Genomic DNA, 21,048 nt, shown 5'->3' with positions numbered 1-21,048 from the left:
TGATATTTGGGTATCGTTTGAGAATCGTTTGTTTACGTAGTCAGCACTTACTGTATTCGACTGAATTTACAGAAATACGACAACTTTAACATGAAATAACTTGCGATGTACGTTTTTTTGTTAAGAAGACTAAGAGAAAAAGATGTTTTATATGACACATTCTACCAGTGTCCCAAGTTTCAAAGTGTTTCGTTAACAAAATACTGGTGCCCCATTTTGAACTAGATCCCCAACAGCTACTATTGATAGTATACAAACTAATAATCCTGAGAATTATAACATTGTTGATAATGCTAGTAATAGTAATAATTATAATGACAACAACACTAGTAGGCCCTATAACCATACCCAAATATCAAATCACAGTACAATAGATGAATCACTAAACCTATCAAGTAGAATATGGGAACTTAAAGACGAAAACATTAACTTTAACCTTAGATGGTCCATAGTTGGATCGGCCACAACTTATAGAAATAATAGAACTGGTTATGTTCCTTAGAACTATTGAAAATCATTAGATTTCCTGAAAAGAACAAGCTAATTAATAAGAGATCAGAATTCAAACCTTCTTGTATATATAAACTGATTAAAACCTTTAAGTACTATAATCCCTAAGTCTCCTCTTTTAAGTTATAATCACTTCAAAATCTTCTCTCATTGGTAACTCTCTCATCAGATCCATCCTGCCACCATTCAGGCGTTGAATTAACGAAGCCCGTACTCTACCCCCAACTTAAATATTTACTTTAATTATTCACTTTACCCTCACATAGCTAGATTCTGACCCCATAAAATACACACATATTTAATAACCCGAGATCCATAATCTCACTTTTACAGGAAAATTACTAAACAATTTAGTCACTGACTCTAAGATTTCGAATAACACTACAATACACAAAGGTAACATTAAATAACACTCATCACTCCAAAGTTTTTATAATAATATTATACTAGTATTCATTAGGAGATACACACCCAGACTCCTTTAACTTCATATACCAATACCTAAACGATTAAAACACGATTAGAGTAGTAGTTGTACTATGTCATATAATTTACACAAATAGATAAGCCGAAACTTCCCCAATCACAATATTTTTCTTATCAATGTACCTTTTCAAACCACTATATTATTATTATTATTATTGTTAATAGTGTTGTTATTTTTTATTACTATTACATTATGTAATACAATATTACTATTATATTACTACTATTATAATTGTTCCCCATACTTTGTATTTTGTATTTTTAACTTCAACCCTAGTTTTCCTCTTTATATTTCCTAATTTTTTTTACATTTTAGAATTTTTCTTTGTTTAGTTTTTATATTTTCTAATTACTATTTACCACTTCCATCATGTCGCACTACACCACCGAAACACATCAAAATAGTTCACATCACACAAACGCAGCACCACACACTCAAAACCCTCTTTCCGAATGCGGTTGGGGGGTTCCAAAAATATTTATCAAAGAAACTCTTCAAAAACCTCCTCCAAGATACTTCAAAAGAAGAGGAAGCTAAAACTTTCGAAACGAGTAAGTAACCTTCTCTCTTGTCTCTTTTACTGTTGTGTATGAAACACAAATTTCGACTTGAATTATGCTTAAATTAGGTTATGTAAATGTACGTGGCTTGGCATCAGCTTGGAAGCAAGGTTATCTTCTAAATGACATCAAGTCACAGAACATAGAAATCATAGCTATCAGTGAAACCAGACTCAGTAACCCGCAGGCCCTCAAGTCCATGTTTGGCGGACATTTTGACATTTATTTTTCTCCCTGTCTGCCAAACATGGGTGGTGGTGGTACCGCAGTGCTTTTTCGGAAGAGTCTGAACCTAAAAGTAAGGCCAATATTCCTAGACCTGGAGGGTAGGCTGGTTGTCTTGGACGTCGATGGCACAAACGGGTGTGCTTTCCGTCTGATGGCAGTTTATGCACCGTCCTTAACGGGGCGGGCGGATTTCTAGAGGTTTTTCTGGGAACGTCACGACCTTTACTGTTAATAGGGGACTGGAACACTACCTTGGACACGCATGTAGACTATGTGGGAGTGGATAGGAGTAGAAGAGGATGTAAGTGCCTCAAAGACCTGCTCAGACGTTTCCATTTGTCTGACAGGTTCCGACTCGACCATCCGAACATGCCAACGTGGACTTGGACAAACCGCGTCGGATCGTCGAGATCGTATCTAGATAGAGTTCTATGTAGGACAGCGGATAGAGATAGTGTAGGATGTCCACAATTTAAAATAGTCAGCTACACAGATCACAAATTTGTGACGTGTACGCTCGACTTAGATAAGACACATAGGCAGGGTCCAGGTTACTGGAAACTGAACGCTTCGCTCTTAGCGCGGCAGGTTTACAGGAACCGGATTAGCGAATTAATTAAGAGGGCGTTAACAGGAGCCATCGTTAACAACCGCTGGTGGTTTGCCCTGAAAATGGCAATTAAATCGGAATCTATTAGGTTTAGTAAAGAACTAGCGATAGATCGAAATAGAGTAGAGGGAGACTTAGTTAAGAAACTAGAAGAGGCACTTACAACTGGCAGCGCAACCAACGTTTTGGCTGCGAGGATGGCCCTCGACCAACACCTCAACGCCAAACACGAAGGTTGCGTCATCAGAGCTAAAATGCATGCCTTAAGGAACGAAGGGATCAAAGCTGCACGAGAAACCCGGGTGGCGGAGGCGCAACGCGGTAACAGAGCCACCATTCGGTCTCTAATCGATGAACAGGGATGCAGTTTGCTCGAACCCGAAAGGATGTGTGAGGCCTTTCAACAGCACTTTGCTTGACTGTTCGGTGCAAGCGGTGGGTCGGAATGCAGGATGGATTTCAGTGCCGACCTGACTGGCCTGCCGCGGCTCTCGGCGGGAGAGGCAGAGTGTTGTGAGGGTCCCGTCACAGTTGCTGAAGTAAGAGATGCGATGGTGGGCTGCGCGAGGGATAAATCGCCTGGATTGGATGGTCTACCCTACGAGCTGTATTGCCAAATGCCAGACTTGTTTGGCAACCTCTTAGCATCAGTCTACTGCAACTGGCAACAAAACGGGAGAATTCCCGGTTTCGTGAGCCGAGGTGCAGTGACATTGCTGAAGAAAGACCCAAACAAGGGGAATTTTATAGATAATTTCAGGCCCATCACTCTCCTCAACGCAGATTTGAAAATTTTGGCCAAAGTTATAGCCGAGAGGTTGGCGCTTGTTATCGATAAACTGGTCGACAAGGCGCAAACTTGCGCCGTGCCGGGCAGAAGCATCCATGACAACCTCCACCTCATGTGCTACATCATGGACAGGGTAGTTAAGGATCCTGGCATGGGTGGGGCGCTGATCAATTTAGATCAATCTAAAGCCTTCGATAGGGTCGGCCGTCCTCAGGGCGACTGGCTTTGGTCCAGTTTTCCGCGGTTGGATCGCTGCCTTGTATAGCGGCATCCGATCGGTAATACGGGTAAACGGTCACCTGTCAAATCCGTTCGACATCACGCGTTTGGTCCGTCAGGGATGTCCCCTGTCGGCCACTACTGCGGAAGCTGGCGACACTGAGGGGTATCCCACGGGAGCTGGGTTGCGGGACGAGCGTGTAGGCGTATGCGGACGATGTCACCGTTATAGTGTCGAGGGAAAAGCACGTCGAGATGCTAGGCGAGACACTTAAAGAATACGAAACGGTGACAGGAGCAAAATTTAACCCAGAAAAGTCAGTGGGTCTGTTACTCGGCACCTGGAGAAGCAAGCCCATGCCGTCTAACAGCGACTCCGTAGTGGGACGCTGGACGGACAGACCTGTTAAACTGCTCAGGGTCTGGTTCAGTCCGGACCTCCAAATGGATAAGAACTGGGACAAGATCACCAGTAGAGTGATCAAACTCAGCCAAACATGGGCCGAGAGAAAGTTATCTCTAAAAGGCCGGGCGGAGGTGGCTAATGTGTATATCGCATCAGTCATCGATTACCGCCTGACCGTCGTGCTTTGTCCTGATGCCACCATCACGAAACTAGAATGCATACTTTTCCGCTTTTTGTGGAAGGGTGGCGTTCCGATGGTGAGGTGATCCATTTGCTGTCAACAACCGTTACAGAGAGGACTGGGGATGCCGTCGTTAATGATGCGCTGAGACAGCGGCATCTCTGGAACTTCATTGACGACGGTGAACAGGTGTGGGCGCCGTTTGTGAGGCGCGCCTTCCCACAGCTCGTCTCACTCACCAAACTGCAAACATGGATCAGGAAGAGTCCGAAACTGGACGATTGGCACCGCAAGTGTCGCCAAGCTCTACAATAGCTCTGCCGTCCGGGATCAAACTTGTGCAACTTCCAAACGACCAATGCGTTCTATAGAGGACTAGTGGAGGGGAGGTCTGACAACACTCTCGGGGCAAACCTGGGTGTCAACGAGAAATTCCTAACCCACCTTTTCAAGACGACGTTCGGGCCGGGGCCTATGGATAATTTCCAGAGATCCCTGGCTTGGCAATGCTATCGGGACGCACTACCAGTTCGAGAGAAGATCTACAGACACGGTTCGAAAACCACTGGACCGACCTGTCCGAGATGCGGTCAGAGCGACGAAACCGTTCTGCATGCACTCGTGCAGTGTCCAGATATTTCAGAGCTGTGGGCCTTCATCGAACGGCTGCTGTCGCGTGTGGGACAAGCCCACTTATCAGCCGAGTCTATCATGAATATTGTTCCGCCACCTTCCTTTAAACGGGAAGGAAAAACGGTTTTTGTAACACTGATAGCTATGGCAAAAGAATGCGTGTGGTGGACGCGTTTGAAAGGTCTACAAACAAACACTTTCCTCTCTGGTCAGTCCCTCATCAACTTTTTCAAGTACCACTTGAAAAGGAGGATGAGGATAGAGAGGAAAGTGTTGTCGAATGAAAGTTTCAATAAAAAATGGGTAAATGTGGCAAGAATGGTAAGAATGAAAGACGACACCATTTTAAGCATAGACTTGTAACAAAAAGAGAGAAGGTACTTACTTTTAAAAAAAAAAAAAGCCTGAGGTGACCGTGGTCTTTTCTCTCCACGGATAAACATAATCTGTTCCCCGTTTTCTTTACATTGACTGTGATACACGATCCCTATTGATCGCCCCCCCCCCCCCCCGTGATCCCTTTTGATCGAAATCCCCCCCTTTTTTCCGCGATCCCTTTTGATCAAAATTACCCCCCCCCTTTTCTTCCCCAAAGAAAAGCTCTACATTGTAATTTGTCCATTTTCTGTATTTAGCCCTGTGTGGCTATAATAAAAAGATGTACCAATATAATAGATAAGCTGGTATACTTAAGTTGTAGTAGTGTGCTTTGGCTAAACTGACCACTCATCACAAGGATATCATATTTCAACTTTACTCTAGCTAAGACATTATTTATGACCCCCCCCCCCCCCCCCACTATTCCTGACCAGGACAGCATCATGTATGTCTGTCATTTAGGAACTCATCTCTTTAGATCTCTTTTATCTTTTTATCTCTCTTTATTTCTCTTTATCTCTTTTTCTATTTTTAGGTTTTTTCTTATTCCTCTTTCTGTTTACTTCTGTTATTTCATTTTTTTTTTTAATTTCTTCTATTTCTTTAGCCAATTTCCTTTATTTCCTTTATTACCTTATTCCAACCCTACTAAATCTTTTATATGCATCTTACTTTATTATCCCTAATTTTTTCTTATATTACCCTTGATCTGACTTCTATTATTTTTGTATTATAATTGGTGTATTTTATGTCTTATTTTATATTGCTTTTTTCGTATTTTATATTGTTTTAACCTCCAGCTTCTTTCTTTTTTTATCCTCACCTTCTATCTCATATACGTTAGTTATATTTATTTATCATTCACTCTACCCTGAATTGTGGTACAATATGGACAGATTTCTGAATACCGAAGAACTTTTTTGTAAATATAACAATTTAATGGATAAGCATATTACTATGGATTATACCAAGTGGACTTTCCCATTTTCTCTCTCTTTTTTCTGTGTGATTTCTTCTTTGTGATGTAATCTTGGGACGGAATATATTTGCGGCTGAAGATAGCTTTAAACCATCCTGTATATCAATTATATACTCATATAATGATGCAACGACTGTTTGTGTATAAAGCTTGAAACACATGTACCACGGAATCCTTTGTGTTTTGTTTTAATTTTACGCTTTATATATATATATATATATATAAAGCAGTTGTTTCTTGTCAACTTAATGTGACAGACCCATTAAGGGAATCATACTGCTGCTATTTAGCCCTAGGAAGCTGGACCGCTTCCTGTTGGCCTTGACACATTTCCTGTGTCCTTATATTTGTGAAGGGGAGGCAAGCTTCCTCACCCAGCTTTAGTCTGCATTCAGAGGCATGTTTCTGAGTCATTGCTCGTCATCAGCCTGAAGTAGCCGACCAATTCTCTTTATTATGATAGTACAATCAGACATAGAGGGGACAATACAGGACACTACAAACATTTAGGAAGAGTCATTTAGTGAGTCGATTTTAATGATTTTTTAATGAAAATATTTTATGTTAAAATTTTTTTTAAAATTTTATGCAACTTGGAAAATTCCATTAGTTAAAACTAAGTTATAGTACACTAGGCTACACCTTTGTCTTTTTATCTGGAGAGGTTAAGTAGGGCCACTCACTCTCAACTTCCTTCCCACTTCCTTCCATCTTTCCTCATATACTCTTCTAGACAGGTGCCTTCTTTCCAGCCCTGTCTTGCTTTTCAGGTGATACCTGAAATAGTACAGCATTTCAGGGCCAGAGATGAAGGATCCTGTCTTCATACCTTGCATTCTAGTTTTCCATGCATACTCTTTCATAACTGTGACTGTACATAAAAAGCAAGCCTTACCTTCCTTTGGGTAGTCTGGTGGGTGGTACACTATTAATCACAGACTCAGTGATAGCTGTACTCTTCCTAGGTGTGACAGCACATGTTCAACGTAAATTGTCATCTCTGAAAGCTGGGTGCACTGAACAAGAGCATGCAGGATAGTTTCCTTCTCCTGTCCACATCTTGGACATTCGGGTGGCACTGAAATCCCATGCCTGGACAATTTCTCGTGGACAGGTAACGCATTCCTGAAACACTGCCAAGTCAGGGATCTTTGGTAATTATCCAAATACCCTACCCTGAGAGTGTTCTGAAACAAGTTGGATAGCTGGTTCTCATCAAGTCCCAGTGTCTCTCCTAGAACATCATTATTTTTAGCCTCTACCAACCCTTTGTAAAATGCAGAGGTGGTCTTCCCACAGCCGGCCTTGCCCAAGTACCTGCCGGCATTCCTTTTGCCATCCAGTCGTTTTCGGTCTTTTAATCAAACCAGGTTTAAATTCCTCCAGAGAGGCTGGTTGTGGAAAGAATTCCACGGCGAGCGAATTCCACACCTGACCACCATCCAGGTAAGACCAGAGATGCCTTAGTCTCAGTACATGTTTGCACATTAACAACCACGGCATCCCTAGGCCACCCTTTAACAGTTCCTGGCAGCAGCTGGAGCGCCTCACAAGCGGCTTTCCCCTCCACAAAAAGTGGAAGAGAATCCAAACCAGCTTGTTTAGCCACAAATCGGGGAAAGGGACGACAGTTAGGTGGTAGGTAATAACTGACGCGATAAACGTCTTCACCACTTCCGCCCTTCCTTTCAGGGACAGCGCCCTTCTGGACCAGGTCCGGGTTAGCACTTCTACCCTGTTCGCCACCTCACTCCAATTCTTCTCTGTCTGGGAGTCCAGACCAAACCAAACTCCGAGCAACTTAACAGGACCATCCATCCAGTGTCCTACAACACTGGACGTTATTGGCTTGCTATTCCAGGTGCTGAGCTGCAAACCGACAGACTTGTCCTTGTTAACTTTTGCTCCTGTCACCGTCTCGTATCTTCTGATTGCCTCCGCTACGCGAGGTAGCTGAGTCATCTTGCATACGGTGATGGTGACGTCATCCACATACACCGTGACACTCTTACCACATCCGATTTCATTAGTGGCGCTTCCCAACTTCTCCAACTTCCGCAGCACTGGCTCAAGAGACAGTACATACAGAAGCGGAGACAGGGGGCACCCTTGACGGACTGAACGCCTGATCTCGAACTGTTCCGACAAGTAACCGTTCAACTGAACTGTGGATTTGATGCCACCATAAATGGCCTTGATCCAACCGTGGAATTCCGAGCCTAGCCCAGCCGCCTCAAGGACTGCCGCCAGATACCGATGGTCAACCCTGTTAAAGGCCTTACTTTGGTCTAAAAGGACCAGTGCCCCACCTTTACCAGAAACTTTACCCACCCTGTCTAAGGTGTAGTTTAAGAGATGAAGATTGTCCTGGATTGACCTGCCAGGGATGGCACATGTTTGCGCCTTCCCGACAAGCTTCTCTGTGACAACCGTCAACTTTTTGCTAGCACCTTGGCCAAAATCTTTAACTCTACATTTAGTAGAGTTATGAGCCTGAAATTACTAATATGGTCCCCCTTGCTCGGGTCTTTTCTGACTAGTGTTACCACTCCCCGACTCAAAGAGCTGGGAATTTTCCCATTCTGTTGCCAGTTCATGTAAACGCAGGCCAGCAAGTGTCCGAACAAGTCTGGCATACTACTGTAAAACTCATAGAGCAGACCATCCAGTCCCGCGACTTGTCCCGAGTGCACTCTGCCAGTATCCCTTCGACCTCCACAGTTGGGATCGGCCCTTCACAGCACCTCGCCTCACCTGCCGAGAGTCGCGGTCCATCAGCCAGGAAATCCCTTAAGGGATCCCCATAGTCCAACGCCTCGCTCGTCCCAAACAGCTGTGCAAAATGCTGATGAAAGGCCTTCTGCATCTCCTCCTGTCCTTCGATCCGGCACCCCTGTTCGTCAATTAAAGACTGTACAGAAGCTTCTCTGCCTCTCCGACTCTCCACACAACAGGCCCATCTGGCAACATTAATACCTTCTCTGCCCACCGCACGTAACTTAGCCCTGACTCTACTACCTTCGTGTTTGGCTTGGAGGTGACGGAATAATACCGATCTCCCCACCAACACTCTGGATGCAGAGCCTGATGCTGTTGCGTCCTCTAACTCCTTAGTTAATTGCCCTTCTACTCTAGTTCCCTCTATACTTAGCTCTTTGCTAAATCTAAGAGACTCTAAACGTATAGCTCTTTGCTAAATCTAAGAGACTCTAAACGTATAGCTCTTTTGAGGGTGCACCACCATCTGTTATTAACGATGGCTCTGCATAATGCCCTCTGCACTAACTCCTTAACCTGAGCACAGAAGACTTTACTAGTCAAAATAGACTTGTTCATTTTCCAGTACCCAGGTCCCTGTCTATGACACTTTGCTAACTGTATCTCACACGTCACAAATATGTAATCCGTGTAAGAGATACAGTGAAATTGTGGACAGCTAACTATATCACTATTACTATCTTTTATGATAACCCTATCTAAGTAAGACCTTTGTGAACTGTCGTTATTAGACCACGTCCACTGTGGAACGAGCAGTTCATCCAGTCTGAAGCGGTCTACTAGTTTATAGCTTGCTAGTAGCCTTTTTAGACCAGGGCTTTCTCTTCTATTCGTCGAGCCACCACTATCCACTCGCACGTTGAGAATAGCGTTGAAGTCTCCTGTTAAAACTAAAGTTTTTGACGTCAGTAGGAAATTTTCCAAGTTTCAAAAGAAAACCGTTTGTCTATCCTCCTGTGGAGCATAGACTGCTACCAACCTGAAGGACTGCTTACTCACATGTGTCACATCCAGAACGACCAGCCTACCTTCTGGGTCTAGAAAGACTGTATTTACCTGTACGTCCAAGCTTTTTTTGAACAGTACCACAACGCCCCCACTCCTTCCTTGACTCGGAGAAATAAATTTATCGTAGTCATTCAGAAGAGGCGAGAACGACTGTGAGCCGTTCAGTCACAACGCATATATCTAATTTACACGACCTGAGGTCGTCTAGGAGGCATGTCTGCTTCCATTTCGACCCCAGGCCACGAACATTCACACACCCTAACTTAACTTCCACGATAAAATTTTCAGAAGGGGCTTGAAATTTGCAGGAGAGGCTTCACGACTTTCGTCGTCCCTTCCTCCTGTATCGTCTTTGTCCGGTGTAGCCATTGTTGTTAGAATTATTTTCTCCTTAACTATGAATTGACTCACTTCATGTATATCGTCTTTGTATCACAGCTTGAATTGTTCATAATGTTCTGCAGTAATCCTAGCTAACCGTATGTATGACGGTTTGCCTTCAATCGGACCCAACACTGTGTAATTTGTTTTTGTTATAATCCCATGTAATGTTTCGTTTTTTGAATTGTATGAAACAATTCTTTCTTGTGGAGGTTGAGGGGTGGGTTTCAATTTGGGAGTGGATGGGGGTCATTTTTTTGTGTGTTTTGTATTTTGTCTTTTTTCTGGAGGGGGAGGGGAGTCTGGGCCAAGGGTTTTTTTCCTTTTATTTGTTACCACTCTGAACTCCATGTCTTCTTTATTTTCTTTTTTCTATGCTACCTTCCAGCTTTTTATTCTTTCCTTGATTGTCGTTGTCTTTTTCTGGTTGAGCTTTATCAATTATTTTTTCTCCCTGTCGGGGAGGGCTCTCTACTTTTTTTTGTGTTGGTTTTCTCAACTTTTCGCATTCGGAGCGGACGTGGCCCTTTTCACCACATTTGAAACATCTGGGCTGTCGTCCCTCCACCGACACTCTTGCACTGAGTCCCTCCCCTATGAATATCCTGTCTGGTCTGCTTTCGAGTGTTTCGTTAGAAGCTTGGACCAAGAGTTCAAGCGTCTGTCCCTTCCAATTTAATGCATCTCTCTTTCTCATGGAGAGGATATTTACATGCACTTCCACATCATAAATTAGTACAGCTACCATCCAGAATATGTCATACCCGGCCGGAATTTTCTCAATTGTAATTTTGGCTGTTCTCCAGCCGAAGTATGTGGATAACAACATTATTTCATCAGTTTTTAGTGTTACAGTTGATGTTTCTTTAGCTACATCGGCGTTTTCAAATTGCACCTCAATAGTAGCATTACGTGGTCCTCTTCCGACATATTTTATCTTTTCCCACACAGGGGCGAGGCACTTTTCAATAATATCTGTCTTCATCATCATGATGCGTTTCTCCTTTCTATCATATACCTTATATATAACGGTTTTAACTGCCAAATCTTGTAAGATTTCTTTTGGCCTGGTTTCATTGTCAGTACGTTTTATCAGATTCCTGTATTTAAACAACTGTTCTGGCATGATATCTATTTCTTGAAATTGTCCGCCAACGGCAGAAAAACTATTCACTTTTTTCACTTCCTGGGGTACTTATTGGTTTCCTTGTAGTTGTGGCACATTTTCTTCCTGTAGAATTGGGAAGTCTTCGTTGCAGAGTAGAAAGTCTAGGTGTAATGCCATTTCATCCTCCATACTGGATAAATTTTCCTTTCACAAGAACACAAAAAACAGTTCTCTTTAAAAGAGAGCAGAAAAAATAATTTTTCGCACCACAGGGCGAAAAGTAACGTTATACAACGTTTAACAGTTCAAATTACGAAACAATAAACATCAATATAAACAGTAACAATAATAATAATATACGGAAACAACTCACTAAATATGGTAAAAGCACCGAAGAACAAGCTGAAGTAGCCGACCAGCTGTTTGAAAAATTTTTATTATGATCACTAAGGATGGGTACAATACAGGACAAACAAATAAACAAAATATATGAGTTCTATGTTCTTTTAAAAATTAATGATTGTCTTTATAATTATCAAAATTTAAAATTCATATGTTCGTTGACTCGTTCCTTTCTTTCTTTTTTTTTTCCTTTTGAATATACAGACATACATATGCTTACATACACACACATATATCTATATATATATATGCATATATACACATATATACATACACACACATATACATACACACACATACACATACACACATGTATATATATTTTATAATAAAAAGATTGGTTTTTCAACCTGGCAACCTATAAGGCCCAGCAGCTCACCTTTTATTTTCCCGATGATTAGTTTGGGTGACTCACACCCACCTTTTTCACCTCTTCCTTCCATCTCTGTTTATATACTCTAGCTGACAGGGTTCTCTTTTCCAGCCCTATCTTGCTCTTCAGATGGTATTTGAAGTAAGTCAGCAATCCAGGGCCGGATATGTAGGACCCTGTCACAAAACCTTCCATTCTTGTCCTCCATATACACTCTTTCAACACTGCTACCGTACAGAAAAAGCAAGCCTCACCTTCCTTTGATAGTCCAGTTGGCGGTATCATCTTTATCATAGATCCAGCCGACAGCTGTGCTTGTCTTAGATGCGACAACACGTGTTCTACATAAATTATCAAGCTGGAGAGCTGCCGACAATGTACAAAAGCGTGTTGGACAGTTTCATTGTCCTGCTCTCATCTTGGACATGTCGGTGGCACTGCTAAACCGTGCCTGGACAACTTCTCGCGAACAGGTAGGGCATTCCTGTAACACTGCCAAGTGAGAGATTTTTGGAAATTATCCAAGTACTCCGGCTTGAAGGTTTTCCGAAACAGGTTGGTAAGTTGGTTCTCGTCGAACCCCAGAGCCCCTCCTAGGACGTCATCGTTTTTCCCCTCTACTAGCCCTCTGTAGAATACCGAGGTGGTATTCCTGCAGCCAGCCTTGCCCGTCTTGTGGATAAGCCAGAGTGCCTGATGGCACTCCTTCTGCCGTAAAGTCAGATTACGCCTTCTAATGAGACCGGGTTAAATCTTTCCAACGAGGCCGGTCGCGGTAAGAACTCCTCTGCCAACGGACTCCACACCTTATCACCAGGTGGCACCAGAGATGTCTCAGCCTCAACGCATGTCTGCGCATCATTAGCCAGGGCATCCCCAAACCACCCTTTAGCAGTTCCTGGCAGCACACGGAGCATCTCACAAGTGGCTTTCCCCCCCCTCTACAAAAAGTAGAAGAGGAGTCGTACCAGCTTGTTTAGCCAAAAATCGGGGCAAAGCACAACAGACAGGCGGTAGGTGATTACAGATGCTATAAACACCTGCACCACCTCCGCTCTACCCTTCAAGGACAGAGACCTTCCAGACCACTTCCGTACTATGGCCTCCACCTTGTTCACTACCTCGCTCCAATTCTTCTCCGTCTGGGAGTCTGAACCAAACCAAACTCCAAGCAACTTAACAGGACCATCTGTCCAGTGTCCAACGACACTGGACGATAACGGCTTGTTCCTCCAGGTGCCGAGGTGCAAACCGATGAACTTGTCCTTGTTAACTTTTGCTCCTGCCACCGCTTCATATCTTCAGAGGGCATCTTCTACACGAGGTAGTTGTGCTTCTTTAGACACGATGAGAGTGATGTCGTCAGCATAAGCAGAAGTGAACTTACCACATCCAATCTCATTAGGGTTGCTACCTAACTTCTCCAGCCTCCGCAGCAATGGCTCCAGGGCCAAAACGTACAGGACCGGAGACAAGGGACACCCTTGACGAACAGACCGCTTGATCGAAAACGGCTCCGTCAGGTAACCGTTTATCTGGACGGTGGACTTGATGCCGCTGTACATAGCGGAGATCCACCCGCAAAAGCCCGGGCCTATCCCAGCCGCTTCGAGGACGGCCTCCAGGTACCGATGGTCTACCCTATCGAAAGCTTAACTTTGGTCTAAGTAGACCAATGACCCTCCTTTGCCGGCTAATTTCCCAACCCTGTCTAAAGTGTAGTGGAGAAGGTGAAGGTTGTCCTGGATCAACCTGCCTGGGATTGCACAGGTTTGTGCCTTCCCGACAAGCTTCTCCATGACAGCCGTCAACCTTTTAGCTAACACCTTGGCCAAAATCTTTATCAGCGTCACAATTCCCCGGCTTACAGAACTGGGAATTCTCCCATTCTGCTGCCAGTTTGCATAGACACCTGCCAGGACATCCCCAAACAAGTTCGGCATTAAACGATAAAACTCGTAGGGCAGACCATCCAGTCCCGGAGACTTTTCCCCAGCGCACTCGGCCAGCACCCCTCTTACCTCCGTGGGAGTGATCGGGCCTTCACAGCATTCAGCCTCACGTGCCGAGACCCGCCAGCTAGGAAGTCCCTTCCTAGGGCTCCCTGCGCTCAAACGGACCGCTCTCCCTGAACACCCGAGCAAAATGCTGGTGAAAAGCCTTTTGCATCTCCTCCTGTCCATAGATCCTGCGTCCCTGCTCGTCAGTTAAAGGCTTAATACAGGACTTCTTACCCTTCTGACTCTCCACACGACGAGCCCATCTGGCTACGTTGATACCTTCTCGTTTCCCAGCGCATAACTTAGCTCTGACTCGGCACCCTTCATGTTTGGCATTGAGGTGACGGTACAAGACCGTTCTCGCCGCCATCACTCTGAATGTGGAGCCAGATTCCATTGCCTCATCTAGACTCTTGACTAAGTCACCCTCTATTCTAGTCCTATCTAAACTTAGCTGATTGCTAAATCTAATGGACTCAAGACGGATGGCTCTCTTGAGGGCGTGCCACTATCTATTATTAATGGTGGTGCCACATAATGCCCTCTGCACTAACTCCTTAATCCGGGTACGGAAAGCTTCACAAGCCAAAATAGACTTGTTCATTTTCCAATACCCGGGTCCCTGTCTATGACACTTATCTAAATGAACCTCACACGTCACAAGTTTGTGATCCATGTAAGGCACAATACAAAAATGTGGACAGCTAAAGCTATGCTTATCTCTTTCCTTAACAAAAATTCTGTCTATGTACTATCTGAGTGAGCTGTCATTATTACTCCACGTCCACTGTGGAACGCTCGGGTCATCCAGTCGGTAGTGGTCTACTAGATTAAAACTCTCTAGTAGACCCTTGAGGCAAGGATTCCCTTTCCTATTGGTGGAGCCTACACTATCGACGCGCGCATCGAGAATAGTGTTGAAGTCCCCTAGCAAAACTATAGTTTTAGACGTCAATGAAAAGTACACCAGGTTCCGAAAAAAACCCGACTGCCCCTGTCCATTAGGAACATAGGCAGCTACCAACCTGAAGGACTGCTTACTTTCATGTGTTACATCTAGGACGACCAGCCTACCTTCTGGGTCCAGAAAGACAGTACATATCTGTAAGTCCAAGTTTTTCTTGATAAGGACTGCTACGCCTGCACCTCCCCTCTGGCTCAGAGAAATAAACTTCTCGTAACCATTGAGGAGGGGCAAGAATGCTTCAGGTCCCTTCATCTTGGACTTGGTGATCACAGCCACATCTATTCTATGTGAAATGAGGTCGTCCAGAAAACAAGCCTGTTTCCATTTCGACCCCATTCCACGAACTTTTAAACATCCTAACTTAATCATCGAGAAAAGAAAGGTATTTACTGACGGTTGTGAGAGGGAGCATGACAGTTTGTGTTTGCCTGCTTCCTCCGCACTCCCCTTAGCTACTGGGCTTTTCACCGGCGTTGCCACCGGGCTCTGGGTTGGTGTGGCTGCCGGGCTAATCACCAGTTTTCCAGATATCACCTCCTGGGTGACATCTTTGATTAAATTTTCCTTCACAACTTCTTGTAGTAGTTTCTCTCTCCATTCTTCCTCTCCAATTTTAGCGAATCTCACCTCACTGTCCGTACTTTTGAATGTTTTAATTCGGTGGTGCGCCTTTATTAGGCGAACCACCTTCTCATTCTTGACATTGAAAGCCACAATTTTATCAGTGTTTTTGAGTCCTTTTAATGTTGGTGGGTGGGGGATGGCAAAATGCTGGCCTATCAATGTAGTGCCAGCGGGGTAGGCTTGGGGAATTTTTTTATTATGTTGTTCGTCATTGTTGTTAATTTTTTTTTGTTTGGGGTGGGGAGTCTGGGGTATTGGATTTTTTTCTTTTGTGTGTAACCGTCGTGAAATCCATTTCACTTTCATTCGCTTAGTTTTCCTCCTCCTCTTTTTCGTTTTTATTTTGTTTTTCATTCTTCTTTTTTTTTTTTCCTCTTGGTTTTCAATTTGGTTTTTTTTCCTGATTTTCCTTGGTTGTTGCAGCGTCGGGTTTATGTTTATCTGTGTTTATCACAGCGCTTTGGGGAGGGGCATCAGGCATTTTTTTTTTGTGTGCAGACGGAGCGAACGTGGCCCTTCTGCCCACATTTAAAGCATCTAGGCCTACATCCCTCCACCGATACACGTATGGTATGCCCCTCCCCTACGAAGACTCTATCTGGCAAATTTTCGAGGATTGTATTATCGGCCTGAATGACCATTTCAAGGCTCTGACCTTTCCAATTTGTCGCCTCTTTTTTTTAATACTTAGAATCAATAGCTTTCTTTCTACGTTGTAGATAATAGCAGTTGCTACCCAATACACGTCATAACCATCGGGAATTTCTTCCACTGTAGTTTTTGCCATTCTGCGGCCTAAGTACGTAGGCAGCAGCATTATTTGTTCGTTTTTAAGTGTCTGGGTTGACACCTCTTTCGCTACGTTTTCTGACTTGAAGTGTGCTTCTATTGTTGCACTCCTCACGCCTCGGCAAACGTAGCGAATCTTCTTCCCTATTGGTGACAAGCACCGTTCAACAATTTCATTCTTAACGTCCATAATTTTCTTTTCTTTTAAGTTGTAAACTTTGTAGACTACGGTTCTTTTTTTAATGGCTTCGATAGTCTCAGGGGGCGGTACCAACTTTGTTATTTCACCTGTTTTTTCAATTAAGTTTCTGAACTGGAAGAGTTTCTCCATAGCTACTTCCAGTTCAATTACGTTGCCACCTATGGTGTCAGAAAAACTTTGTTTTGCCTTGTTGTCCTTGGTTGTAACAGTATTTTTTCCTTCTCCCATCTTGATGCAGGCTGTTTTTTGTTTGGCCTGTGTACTGCTCTTGACACCCAGAGCAGGTTAGTGCATATATCAGGTTCTCCGAAGTACATGTGAAGTTACTTTTCACTTTGAAATTTTCTCCCTGTTTGAAGGACAACTCTGATCCTTCAATTAGATTGATGCATATTCCACAGTTGGGTCTACCGCATTTTTTTACTGACGGCTTCAGTGTTTTTGGTGAGGGTATTTGAGCTTGTGTTAGGAGACTTTTCATAGATTTGGGCTGTCTCTTGCTTTTTATAATGGTGTGTGTTTGGAGCATTAAGTTCATTCTGTGGTCCTTTTTTAGCAGGGGAATGTTTTGAAGTATGGTGTCGAAGGCTTCGTTGTTAAGAGGGTTGTAGGTGGAAATGTATGGTAGGGCTTTTGGTTGTAAGACCTTCTTTAATTTGGGATGTCTGAGTTGGTGGATGCTGAGTTGAAGGGCTCATTGAAAGCATGTGTCAATTAGTGTAGATGGGTAGTTCGTGGTGGTGAGAGTATCTTTTAGTTCATGTAGTCGAGTGTCCCTGGTGGTTGCATTAGAAATTATAGTACATATCCTTTTTGCTAGGTTGAAGGGGATGTTCATTCTGGTGTGTCTGGGGTGGCATGAGTTGAACGGTAGATATTGCTTTGAGTGCGTGGGTTTAAAGTATATATCTGTTTCTATTACGTTGTTAGATTTCTTAATAAGGATGTCGAGAAAGGGAAATTGTTGGTGGCTATATTCCATCGTGAATTGAATGTTTACATCAAGTCCATTTATAAGTGCTTGAAATTCTTTAAGTCTCTCTATGCTCTCATGTCACAGAATGAAACAGTCATCCAGGTATCTCTTCCAGTTATTTTCTATGTATAGGGAGAATGGGCTGTCGTATCTTTTTTTAACCTTATTATAAAGACTAATTTCTAGATATCCCATGACTAGGTTAGCAAAGGAGAGGGCCATTCTCGTACCCATCACAGTCCCCGATAAATGTCGGTAGAAGTTATCATGGAATGCAAAATAGTTGTTCTCCAAGATAAATTTGAGCACTTCTATCACAAATTCTTTTTTGATACGCTGGGGGAGTTCGTTGGTGTAATTCTCTAGCCAGAATTGAATTGCTTCTATTTCTAGGTTATGGGGGATATTGGAATAGAGGTTGACTACATCGACGGATACTAGTAAAGTGTTTTTGTTTATTGTTTCAGGAAGGTGGTTGAGCATATCCAGGTCGTCTCTTACGTAGCTTTTTACATGTTTGAGGAATAGTTTTAGGAGGATATCTAAACAGTTACTGAGGCGGTGGATTTCGCATGTGGGACCTGCTATTATAGGTCTCAATTTGAGGTCATTTGGGGTAGGGACATTGATTATTATGTCTGTAGCTATCTTGCATGCGTTACTTATTTTTTCACTTTTGTGTATCTTGGGAATGCCGTAGAATTGACTGATTTTAGTTTTCAAATTGGTCATGCAGTCATATTCTTTGTCGGTGAGTCCTTCTGTGTATAGGTTTAACATGGATTTTAAGTCTCTCATTGTCTTCTGTTGACTGTAGTGTTGAGTCTTTTCATAATATGTTGTGTCTTCTAACATGGATAATACTAAAGTTATATAGTATACTGTGTCTATTAAGACGACTGCACTCCCTTTATCAGCCTCTTTGATAGTTATTGTTTTGTCATCTTTTAATTTGTTTAGCTCAGCCCATTCTTTTTTGCTGAAGTTTGGTTTGTGTTTTTGTTTGTGCATATGTTGATATGTGTAATTCGAGATGTGTTCACAGAAATGATCAAGAGTTTTGTTCTTACCTTTTGAGGGGGTGTAGTTACTTCTATTTCAGACTAACGATTCGTCCTCATTGTATTTGTCGTATAGCTCCTCAGAGAGTCGTAATTTTCTACAGAATTCCACAATGTCTTCTTTCATTTCATTGTAGTTGGAGCGTTGTGGGATGGGTGTAAACTTGAGTCCTTTGGAGAGTATACTGATTTGGTCTCCTGTTATTTCTTTGTGAGTTAGATTGATAATTTTTATCACATTTGGTTCCTTCTGTGTTATCTCGTGTCTCTGTGTTTGTGTGCTGATAAACTTCCAATAGATACTCAAGGAAATAAAAAAACAACCCCAATCACTACACACTTGACTAGTTACTATCACACTATCCTGCATTCTATTATTACTATTTCTCTTCTTCTCCCCATCCCTCATCTTCTCCATCATCTTCGTCTTCCTTTCCACCACCTCTTCCCTTACTTTATTACTACTACTGCTGTTTAGAATAACACCTACACAAACATTATAAACAGTACAGATCACTACGACCGTCAACAGGTCAATGTCAGAACACCCAACCAATTAACACTCTGCTACTATCATAGCACTCCTTCTTCGAACCCACAAGAGTTAACAAGTGAAACAGAGACAGACAGACAGAAACAAGAAAAATGCCCGTTATTTGAATACTATACAAATATGTCTTTAAAAAGACTTTTCTTTTAAATTTACCAAAATTTAACTTTTCAATAATTTTTCAAAAATTTATTATTCATATTTACTGTTGAAAAGATCTCAAGGATCGAAACCAGTACTGTAATGTTCTTCATAAAAGTATTTTAGCATTTTCTACTTTGTCTTTTTCCATATATATATCTACTCGTGTGTTCCTCTTCAACCTTTTACATATATATATTTTTTTTTTTTTGAAAGAAATGAAGCTAGTATGCTTGACTGGATGTGAGTGTGCATGCATGAGAGTGTGTAAATATCTTAAGAGAAAAGCTGGGCATAAGAAGCATCAGATGTAGTGTACAAGAGAGATGACTGCTTTGGTACGGTCATGTGATGTATATGGATGTGGACAGTTGTGTGAAGAAGTACTAATCTCTACCAGTCGAAGGAAGCTGTAAAAGAGAGAGACCCAGGAAGAAATGGGATAAGGTGGTGAAGCATGATCTTCCAATATTGAGCCTCATGGAGGCAATGACTAGTGACTGAGTCCTTTGGCAATATGCCATGCTTGAGAAGACCAGTCAAGCCAATTGAAATAGTAGTTGTTGCAGATATTGGTGTCATGCAAACTGACACCTGTACTGGTGGCATGTAAAAGCACCCATTACACTCTCAGAGTGGTTGGCATTAGAAAGGGCATCCAGCTGTAGAAACCAATGCCAAATCAGACTAGAGTCTAAAGCAGTGCCTCAGCTTACCAGCCCTGGTCAAGCCATCCAACCCATGCCAGCATGGACAACAGACGTTAAATGATGATGATGATGTTGATATATATATATATATATATATATCATCATCATCATCATCATTATCATCATCATCATTTAACATTTGCCTTCCATGCTGATAGGAGCTTGCACTAGACTTCTGTGTCTGTTTTGACAAGGTTTTTACAGTTGGATGCCCTTCCTAACACCAACCACCCAACAGAGTGAACTGAGTGGTTTTTACATGGCACAAACTTAGGCAATGTCAATTTTGGCATGGTTTTTACAGATGGATGCCCTTCCAAATGCCAACCACTTTACAGTGTAGACTGGATGCTTTTTACGTGGCCTCAGCACCATTAGGATCACCAAGTAACTTGCAAAACAAATATACTTTGAGAGAGGAGAGGGCATTGGAGGAGGTAACCTTGTGTCAGATGATGAAAGGTTATAGTGAGACAGAGAGATGGAAACAGGTGTCTTGCTGCAGAGGAGGTACATGGTTACCCAGCCATTGACAGAGAGAGAGAGAGACTGAGTGATCAAAAATGAGGACAGAAACAGGTGCGCTGCTGTAAAGGAGATACATGGCTACCCAACCTGAGAGAAAAGCAGGGGAAGGAGAAAGTGCAGGAGACAGCAAGAGTACAAGAGAGAGCAGGAGATAGATGGTGGCAAAGTGCCAGGCATACTCACAAGGGACAAGGGTCAGAATATAAATGAGATGGTTGAATAAAAGAAGGAAGAGATAGATGGTGGCAAGTGCCAGGGCATACCCTTGAGGCATTGCCAAAAAAGTGTGAGCAGAGAGTGGGATAGGGGAATACAGTGAGTGGTAGGCCACCAGATAGCAATGATATAGAGAACGGGGCCAAGAGGACAGGATTCAGGAGTGAGAGATAAGCATAGTACATGAAAGAGATGTGTATACTAACAAATATGGTACCAAAAAATCAATATCTATAAAACACAAGATGTTTGT

At 42.8% G+C, this 21,048-nt stretch overlaps 2 protein-coding genes across 3 annotated transcripts in view; one reads left to right on the top strand and one right to left on the bottom strand.

Moving 5' to 3' along the window:
- LOC128247805 (histone-lysine N-methyltransferase SETMAR-like) overlaps window positions 1–20,048 on the bottom strand; it is a 59,899-nt gene extending 39,851 nt beyond the window's left edge. The window contains exon 1 of one of the 2 annotated variants that reach the window (XR_008264108.2): window positions 18,660–20,048. The gene's annotated coding sequence lies outside the window, so the exon portion shown is untranslated. The remainder of the gene's footprint in view (window positions 1–18,659) is intronic. The other variant, XM_089352344.1, reaches the window with a different exon arrangement.
- The window catches only part of LOC106869597 (HORMA domain-containing protein 1), a 660,018-nt gene that overhangs the window by 624,781 nt on the left and 14,189 nt on the right, over window positions 1–21,048 (top strand). The window lies entirely within an intron of this gene.

Source organism: Octopus bimaculoides, chromosome 5 (genome assembly GCF_046866305.1).
Source record: "Octopus bimaculoides isolate indiv1 chromosome 5, ASM4686630v1, whole genome shotgun sequence".
Taxonomy (NCBI): Eukaryota; Metazoa; Mollusca; class Cephalopoda; order Octopoda; family Octopodidae; genus Octopus; species Octopus bimaculoides.
Note: the sequence above shows the minus strand (reverse complement) of the source record. Positions and strands in the feature narration are given on the sequence as shown.